The following is an 11,351-nucleotide window of genomic DNA, read 5'->3' as shown; positions in this document are numbered from 1 at the left end:
ATAAAGCCATAATCCCAAAAGCTACAACACACTACTTGTGTTGTGTCCACACATAGCTAACCCTAGCTATTGTCCACACACTATGACCAGCTGGACCCGGTCATTTATGTCTCACACGTGTTACTTCCTAACATGCCAGCACATAGTGCAACTGGCACAAGCTGACATCATCGAGCTTGAATCTCAACAAGCAGCAGCAGATCAGCTAAGAGTCAACTGGGTCAGTTTAAGTCAACAGATGATATGTGGAAATTAGCCGAGGTGTGAGGATTGAAGATTAGGGTTTCTAAGAGTCAGATCTGACCTACAAAGTCATTTTGGTGATTCAGCTAATTAAGACTAAGAGGGTTTAGGTGTCTGATTATATCAAAGGGTCAGAGGATAGCTACAAGGTTGCTTGATGCCTTGGGCTTGGTGTTCTCAATGATTTAGATGCTATAGAGGCAGGTTCTAATTGCTCTTCCCATGTTTTGCTACCCCCACTAAGAATTAGAGAGTTCTTGTATAGGGCTTTGATTAATAGGTTGGAAACAAATTAAGAGATTAGATCAAGACCTATGCGTAGGAGCATGGTACGCATTATTGGAAGGAGAGTGGTGTGAAGATGTCTAAGGAATCGGGTTGAAGTACCTTTGGTGTTGTTGTAGACAAGTGGTAAACATTATTGAAAGATCCTTGTCCCCTCCGCACAACGAATTCTGGGGTGCTAGCAGCGGAAGTAGAAAATCTTATGTGGGGCAGGGTCCCTCACCTGGGGCCTCGCCCACGGATATCCAAACAAGAGACTAATCCCTCGGTTCTTCCAAAACCAAATCCGAAAAAACTTCCCTAGCCCCGAAAGCACGAGAGATTCCTCTTTTATATTTTTACTCTAACGTAGTCGACCAAACCTATAAAGACACTCAGTCAGATCAAGGAAGAAACTTGCACTTGGATCATTAGAGACCAACGCTTTTTTCCTTATTGAGAGGCACAGCCGTTGATTTTTTTCCATAGAACAATTTTTATCCGGGATTTACTTCATCTATCGTACCATAACAGAATTGAGTCTCATTTTAGGGATCCATCAATCCAACCTAACCCCATCCAGTCCCATGGGTTAGGTTGCCGCCCAACCACTGTAGTGATGGGATCCAATTAGGAATTTGGTTAGGTTTTGTCTCGGGTACCAGGGAAAAGAGTTCCCAAGCCCCCTAAGCCGGATATTTATGCAAACTTAAAGCTAGTCACACCACTTACACACCCAATATGAAATTGCCTTTTTCACAGTTCAGTTGACTTTAAAACAATCTTTTAATGAAACCATAGTATCACTGATCATAATCCTCCAAAATATCCGGTTGAATTCTCATTTCCAATCATTCCTTCATCAGTGTACCTATGGCATCATTGGTAACCAAAACGCTCACCCCACCTGTCCACTCAAGGGCCTTTTCGATAGTTCCTAGCTCATAGTACCCGGTAATATATTCACTTATAAAAATCAAAATGGAGTCTCGGTTGAAGATCAACAAGATCAACCAACAGATCCATATAAAAGAGCCATGGACTCATCCATTGAGGACTAGCAAGGTCAATCAACCAGATCCATGCCCGGTTTCAGAAAACAACTCCTACTCCTTGTTCCAATATCTTCCTCGACGCACGTGTGGGTATCTTCAGTGACCCAGAGCCCGAGCACCGTATGGTCAACACCCTCTAGGATCCTTCGCAGGTCACCTAGCGCTTCACTCATAGGCCGCTTCCTTGGTCCCTCATCCACCGTACCGGAAGCTCACCATTTAAATCGAACCGAGGCTTGTCAAGACCTCGGCCGATCTTGTTACACGAGACATCCTCCATTGACTCTTTGTCAGCTGTTGCAACTTTATCAGTTAGGTCTCCACGAACTCATTCACAAGACGGTCAAAATGCTTCCCCAGCATTCTTAACATAAAACAATCATTTAAAAATAGGTCATAAATACAGTTTCTATAACGAACTCTCGTCTTTCCAAATTGTTCCACATTTTAATCCACATCCATTTCATATGTATTCCCATTCTCATCCAATCATATCATTTTCCATTCTCATCCAATCACATCATTTTGCAATTTACATCACATCTCATCACATCCATTTCACATCACATCTCATTCATTCACACCTTGATTCACATCACATCACATCTCATCCATTCACATCCCATATTATTCATTTACATATGACATCACATCTAATTCATTCACATCCCGATTCACATCACATCACATCCATTTACATCCATCACATCACATTCATTCATATCCATCTCATTCATTATCATCAACATCCCATCACATACATTCTATCCACATTACATCACATCACACCTATCCACATCATATCTCATTCATCCCATCCACATTACATCACATCCACATCATGTCTCATTCATACACATCTCATCTCATTCATCCACATCCATTCTTTCACATACACATGCACATCCCTTCTTTCACATACACATCCACATCCACATCCATTCTTTCACATACACATCCACATCCCTTCTTTCACATACACATGCACATACACATACACATCACATCTATTCACGTCCATCACATTCATTTACATCACATCCATTTACATCCATCACATCACATTCATTCATATCCATCACATTCATTATCATCACCATCCCATCACATACATTCTATCCACATTACATCACATTACACCTATCCACATCATATCTCATCCATCCCATCCACATTACATCACATCCACATCATGTCTCATTCATACACATCTCATCTCATTCATCCACATCCATTCTTTCACATACACATGCACATCCCTTCTTTCACATACACATGCACATCCATTCTTTCACATACACATCCACATCCATTCTTTCACATACACATCCACATGCATTCTTTCACATACACATCCACATCTATTCTTTCACATAACACATCCACATCCATTCTTTCACATACACATCCACATCCATTCTTTCACATCCACATCCACATCCATTTACATCACATTCTTTCACCTACACATCCACATCCATGTACTTCCCATCTCACCCTTTCACATATCCTCTCATCTCATTCTCATCTCATCATTCACATCCACATCCATTTTCATTACATCACATCTTATCACATCCTATTTACATCTTATCACATCCATTCACATCCTATCGCATCCCATTTTTATCTTATCACATCCGTTCACATCCCATTTACATCTTATCGCATCCATTCACATCTTATCACATCCCATTTACATCTTATCACATCCCATTTATTAGTTTTTACTACTTTGATACCGATAATGGGATTTTTTCTAAATTTCTGCCAATTGCTTGGCCTAGATAAAGGTTCTTTTTCTCGACGACTATTTTCATATTCTTTAATTCCTCAAATGAATGATATTCAATATTCCTCTTTTGGAATAGAAGAATTTGTGGGATTTACAGAAATCAATTCTATCCATATTTTCACTTTTAATAAATAAAATTGAATTATACTAAAAATTCCTCTTCTTTCCATTTACTTCCTTGTATCTCAATTACCATGGGAATTCCTCTTTTTGCATTTAACTATTTGCACTCCAATGTCATGGGAATTTCTCTTTTATCATCATCAAATATTTCTCATAAAATAAATTCATCTGAAATAAAATACCCATTAATTCCAATATGTTAGGAGTTTATTTTTTCCCATGTAAATGATTGAATTCCAAATGTCATAGGAATTTCTCTTTTACCATTTAAATATTTCTCATAGATAAAATAAGTTTATCTAAAATTCATCTTTGAATTTAAATAAAATATCCAATAATTTCAATATGCTAGGAATTTCTCTTTCCTCATCTAATTGATTGAATTCCAAATGTCATAGGAATTCCTTTTTTACCATTTAAATATTTCTCATAGATAAAATAAATTTATCTAAAATTCATCTTTGAATTTAAATAAAATATCCAATAATTACAATATGCTAGGAATTTCTTTTTTCCCATCTAATTGATTGAATTCCAAATGTCATAGGAATTCCTCTTTTATCAATAAATATAATTACCATAATTTTCTCATTTCTGTATTATTGTTTTACACATAAACTTAAAAAGTAGTTTTCAATTGAATGTGACAAAAACCATTCTTTTAACCTAGGATATTCAATCCTAGAATATGATAGGAAGTCCTCTTTTCATGTTATGCATAAGAATGAATTATGCATCAATTTCATAAAAATTTTAGCATAGCTCCGCTGCTATTAATGGCAATTTATAATTTTTATAAAAAGAATAAGACATAGTAAAATAATTATGATAGTATAACTATCTTTTAGCATTAAATCCAATTTATGGATTTATCCCATGATATTACCATATTTTTCAAGCATATAAGTATAAAAACCATTTTCCTAAATCTCTAGCTTCACAAGCCTAGAGTTTGATTTGTGAATAGAGAATTTCTCCATGAGAAGCATTAATTGAATATAGAATAGGTCATAAGTATGACCATTCTTTGGGGGAGAGAGAGATATGCTAAAAAACAACATTTTAATTTAAGCATAAATGAAAACTTTATGTGTTTAATCATTAAAATCCATTCGAGAGCTTCAATTGCATTTAAGAGAGCTTCAATCCATTAGAGAGCTTCAATTGCATTAAAGAGCCATTCAATTGAATACTTCTCAAGCTTGAGAGGGACTGAGAAGTGAGAAACATTTAGAGATTAAGAAAAAGACCATAAATCACACTTTACCTCTTATTTTGCTTGATTCTTTAGTCTAAGGAGAGGCCCCCAACCAATCAATTGGTTTAGTATGTTGATGAAGCCTCCAAAGAAGGTTGAAGAGAGAGAGAAGCTCTGATCTCTTCAAATTGTAGAGGATTTTTAGAGGATAATAGAAAATATCATTATTTCAGTATAATACTGGCATGGTATAGATCACATATGTCTTTACAAAGGGCTAAGGATCTATTTATAGGTGAGGGAGGCCTCTAACCAAGTCCAACTAGTTTCTAGAATTTTCCAGGTTTAGTTTGGCTGAATTTGGACAAGATTTGGACCTAGTTTGGCTCCCTTTTGATTTGGTTTGATCTAGGAAAGAGAAGAGATAAAAATATCTTATTATTTTTTAGTTTAAAACTCCTCCACACATGTGAAATAGGTGCCGTCTTGAAAAGCCCCCTTCTCCTTACCAAGGTGTTAAAAATGTATCATTATACCCAAAATATCTCATTTTTTTAGTAATATACATAGTTTTTCACTAATAAACTTTATACTCAGTCAACTCTTCATCCTATGTGGGCATTTACTCATTTTTGGATATTTTTCTTTTATAAATTGGATTTATCTCCTCCCCACACTTGGATTGATCCTATTGGCGCATAGGAACCTTAATTGGACCATAATCTAATTTTTTTTGAAAATCTAGACCCTTAGGCTAAGGTCCTTTATACCTATTTTTGAATTAATTCCAATTGCACATTGGAAAGTTCTTTTTGAATTTCTATTTTAGGGGAAACCATATTAAACACTAGGAGGATTTTTATACCCAAAAATATCTCAATTTTGGATTACCTCCCTCTAGACATTTTCTCTCTCTAGGCTAAAACAGGGTAAAACAGGATCTTTCTTTTATTTCAGAGAGGGGAATAATTAAAAGATCAGAAGGGGAGGTTCTTACACCTGTATACCTCAAAAGCTGGAGGGAGGAATCTCACATCCTATCCCACTTAAAAAACGCGAGATGTCCTCATCTTGCAAACTAGAGGACAACTCTTTCCCTTAAGATCCAACTGATGCTGGGGTTCCTTATAGTCTGGTCAACCCAACAAAAACTTGGGATAAAGATCCCTTATATAGAACTCATCATCAGATAACAATTCATTCAGATCATATCATTATTCATCACAGGGACTCGTTCCATTCATTCTCATTGTGGTTTTGCTCAACTTATCGCTTTTTAACCAAAATTTAGGAATCATCATTTTTCAATCAGAATCCAAATCAACTTATCAGTTCTCAACCAGAATTTTAAAATCATATCAACCACATTCGAATTCGTCATCTGGATAGCATTTTTGCTTATAATTTTAAGGTCTTAGATTTACTCGTATATACTGCCAGTAAAGAGCTGTAGTTATACCCTTGGTATATGCGGGTAGTCACGGTCCTTGGAATTATAAGGTAAATACCATCATGTCTAGGCCTCAAGCAAGTCAGGGATTCCATACAATTACGATACTTCCATTTGAAGACCCAATTATCAATTTATGAATTTTATTCTGAATATCTATTTGTATGAATTTCATCACACAATTACAATCTTTTATTGTGCTACTTCATAAATTTTTGACATTTCTGGCTTCTCGATTGATCCACTTTAGCCAATTTGCTCTCATACCAGCTGAAAGATCCATGTCCCCTCCACGTAACGAATTCTGGGGTGCTAGTAGCGGAAGTAGCACTTCTTGCCCAGGGCACGGTCCCTCACTCGGGGCCTCGCCCATGGATATCCGGACAAGAGACTAATCCCTCAGTTCTTCCAAAACCAAACCTGGAAAAGCTTCCCTCGCCTGGAAAGCACGGGCGATTCCTCTTTTATATTTATACTCTAACGAAGTCAAGGTCATCACTAACCAAGCTGATCCAACCAAACCTATAAAGACACTCGGTCAGATCAAGGAAGAAACTTGCACTTGGATTATAGAGACCAACGCTTTTTTCCTTATTGAGAGGCACAGCTGTTGATTCTTTTCCATAGAATAATTTTTATCCGGGATTTACTTCATCTATCGTACCATAACAGAATGGAGTCTCATTTTAGGGATCCATCACTCCAGCCTAACCCCTCTAGTCCCATGGGTTAGCGAACCGCCCAACCATTGTAGTGATGGGATCCAATTAGGAATTTGGTTAGGTTTTGTCCCAGGTACTAGATCAAAGAGTTCCTAGGCCCCCTAGCCAGATATTCATGCAAACTTAAAGCTAGTCACACCACTTACACACCCAATATGAAATTACCTTTTTCACAGATTCAGGTGACTTTAAAATAATATTTTAATAAAACCATAGTATCACTGATCATAATCCTCTAAAATATCCGGTTGAATTCTTATTTCCAATCATTCCTTCATCGGTGTACCTATGGCATCACTGGTAAAAATCAATATGGAATCTCCGTTGAAGATCAGCAAAAGAACAACCAACAGATCCATATAAAAGAGCCATGGACTCATCCGTTGAGGACTAGCAAGGTCACTCAACCAGATCCATGCCCGAAATTCATCACATCCACATCATGTCTCATTCATACACATCTCATCTCATTCATCCAAATCCATTCTTTCACATACACATCCACATCCATTCTTTCACATACACATCCACATGCATTCTTTCACATACACATCCACATATAATCTTTTACATAACACATCCACATCTATTCTTTCACAAACACATCCACATCCATTCTTTCACATACACATATACATCCACGTCCATTCTTTCGCATACACATCCACATCCATTTACATCACATTCTTTCACATACACATCCACATCCATGTACTTCCCATCTCACCCTTTCACATATCCTCTCATCTCATTGTCATCTCATCATTCACATCCACATCCATTTTCATTACATCACATCTTATCACATCCATTCACATCCTATCGCATCCCATTTTCATCTTATCACATCCATTCACATCCTATCACATCCCATTTACATCTTATCGTATCCATTCACATCCTATCACATCCCATTTACATTTTATCACATCCCATTAACATCTTATCACATCCCATTTATATCTTATCACATCCCATTTAGTAGTTTTTACTACTTTGATACCGATAAATGGGACTTTTTCTAAATTTCTGCTGCCAATTGCTTGGCCTAGATAAAGGTTCTTTTTCTTGACGACTATCTCCATATTCTTTCTCATATCCTAAAATGAATTATATTCAATATTCCTCTTTTGGAATAGAAGAATTCATGGGATTTATAGAAATCCATTCTACCCATATTTCCACTTTTGATAAATAATCATAAATTGAATTATACTAAAAATTCCTCTTCTTCCCATTTAATTTCTTGGATCTCAATTACCATGGAAATTTATCTTTTTGCATTTAACTATTTGCACTCCAATGTCATGGGAATTCCTCTTTTATTATCAAATATTTCTCATAAAATAAATTCATCTAAAATAAAATATCCATTAATTTAATATACTAGGAATTTCTCTTTTCCCATTTAAATGATTGAATTCCAAATGTCATAGGAATTTCTCTTTTATCATTTAAATATTTCTCATAAATAAACTAAATTTATCTAAAATTCATCTTTGAATTTAAATAAAATATCCATTAATTACAATATGCTAGGAATTTCTCTTTTCCCATCTAAAGGATTGAATTCCAAATGTCATAGGAATTCCTCTTTTACCATTTAAATATTTCTCATAGATAAAAAAAAATTATCTAAAATTCATCTTTGAATTTAAAAACAATATCCAATAATTTCAATATGCTAGGAATTTCTTTTTTCCCATCGAATTGATTGAATTCCAAATGTCATAGGAATTCCTCTTTTACCATTTAAATATTTCTCATAGATAAAATAAATTTATCTAAAATTTATCTTTAAATTTAAATAAAATATCCAATAATTTCAATATGCTAGGAATTTCTCTTTTTCCATCTAATTGATTGAATTCCAAATGTCATAGGAATTCCTCTTTTACCATTTAAATATTTCTCATAGATAAAAAAATTTATGTAAAATTTATCTTTAAATTTAAATAAAATATCCAATAATTCCAATATGTTAGGAATTTCTCTTTTCCCATCTAAATGATTGAATTCCAAATGTCATAGGAATTCTTCTTTTACCATTTAAATATTTTCCATAGATAAATAAATTTATCTAAAATTCATCTTTGAATTTAAATAAAATATCCAATAATTTCAATATGTTAGGAATTTCTCTTTCCCCATCTAAATGATTGAATTCCAAATGTCATAGGAATTCCTCTTTTACCATTTAAATATTTCTTATAGATAAAATAAATTTATCTAAAATTTATCTTTGAATTTAAATAAAAAATAAAATATCCAAGAATTCCAATATGCTAGGAATTTCTCTTTTCCCATCTAATTGATTGAAATCCAAATGTCATAGGAATTCCTCTTTTATCATTAAATATAATTACCATAAGTTTCTCATTTTTGAATTATTTATTTACACATAAACTTAAAAATTAGTTTTCCATTGAATGTGACAAAAACCATTCTTTTAACCTAGGATATTCAATCCTAGAATATGATAGGAAGTCCTCTTTTCACGTTATGCATAAGAATGAATTATGCATCAATTTCTTAAAAATTTTGGTTTAGCTACGTTGCTATTAGTGGCAATTTTTAATTTTTAAAAAAGGAATAAGACATAGTAAAACAATTATGATAGTATAACTATCTCTTAGCATTAAATCTAATTTATGGAATTATCCCATAATATTACCATATTTTTCAAGCATATAAGTATAAAAACCATTTTCTTAAACATCTAGCTTCACAAGCCTAGAGTTTGATTTGTGAATAGAGAATTTCTCCATGAGAAGCATTAATTCAATATAGAATAGGTCATAGGAATGACCATTCTTTGGGGGAGAGAGAGATATGCTTTAAAAAAAACATTTTAATTTAAGCATTGATGAAAACTTTATGTGTTTAATCACTAAAATTCATTAATTTAAGCATTAATGAAAACTTTATGTTTTCGTTAATTTAAGCATTAATGAAAACTTTATGTGTTTAATCACTAAAATCCATTAGAGAACTTCAATTGCATTAAAGAGCCATTCAATTGAATACTTCTCAAGCTTGAGAGGGGTTGAGAAGTGAGAAACATTTAGAGATTAAGAAAAAGACCATAAATCACACTTTACCTCTTATTTTGCTTGATTGTTTAGTCTAAGGAGAGGCTCCCAACCAATCAATTGGTTTAGTATATTGAGGAAGACTCCAAAGAAGGTTGAAGAGAGAGAGAAGCTCCAATCTCTTCAAATTGTAGAGGATTTTTAGAGGATAATAGAAAATATCATTATTTCAGTATAATACTGGCATGGTATAGTTCACATATTTTTTTACAAAAGACTAAGGATCTATTTATAGGTGAGGGAGGCCTCTAACCAAGTCCAACTAGTTTCTATAATTTTCTAGGTTCAGTTTGGCTAAATTTGGATAAGATTTGGACCTAGTTTGGCTCCAGGAGAGAGGAGAGATAAAAATATCTTATTATTTCTGAGTTTAAAACTCCTCCACACATGTGAAATAGGTGCCTCCCTTAAGATCCCCCTTCTCCTTACCAAGGTGTCAAAAATGTATCATTATACCCAAAATATCTCATTTTTTTAGTAATATACATAGTTTTTTACTAATAAACCTTGTACTCAGTCAGCTCTTCATCTTATGTGGGCATTTGCTCATTTTTGGGTATTTTTCTTTTATAAATTGGATTTATCTCCTCCCCACACTTGGATTGATCCTATTGGCCCATAGGAACCTTAATTGGACCATAATCCAATTTTTTTTGAAAATCTAGACCCTTAGGCTAAGGTCCTTTATATCTATTTTCAATTAATTCCAATTGCACATTGGAAAGTTCTTTTTGAATTTCTGTTATTACAGGGGAAACCATTTGACACTAGGAGGATTTTTATATCCAAAAATATCTCAATTTTGGATTACCTCCCTCTAGACATTTTCTCTCTCTATGCCACAATAGGGTAAAATAGGATCTTTCTTTTATTTCAGAGAGGGGAATAATTATAAGATCAGAAGGGAAGGTTCTTACACCTATACACCTGAAAGGCTGGAGGGAGGAATCTTAAAATTATGATACTACAAGAGCTTTACGCTTTGGAGTACTACCTGAGGAAGTGTGACCAGATAGTCTTGAATTATGGACTCGAGGATGATCATTGGCAGGGAGTTTTTTTCTGGCTTGCATGTGGATTTGGATGGTTTGAAGTCACGAAAGATTTGAGGAGACTAGCTGAGGATCATTCAGAGAGTATCTTCAACATTTGGACAAAGGCACAGGACACATTGAGACACTTCTCGAAGGGATTACAAGAAGGAAGACCAGAGATAGATGCTACATACTCCTACCTATGTGCTTTGGAAGACACAAACACATATAACCTTTCTAATTGCAAAAAAAAAGGAATTTTTTGAGATCTTTGCTTTAAACGACGGAGAGATTGGAGCATGCTTTTTTTAGAAGAATCATGGAACCATATATGGAGCCAGTAGTGGAAAACCTATACAATGATAGCCATAGAGC

This window comes from Cibotium barometz, chromosome 45, assembly GCF_041138505.1.
Source record: "Cibotium barometz isolate CiBa-2024 chromosome 45, ASM4113850v1, whole genome shotgun sequence".
NCBI lineage: Eukaryota > Viridiplantae > Streptophyta > Polypodiopsida > Cyatheales > Cibotiaceae > Cibotium > Cibotium barometz.
Note: the sequence above shows the minus strand (reverse complement) of the source record.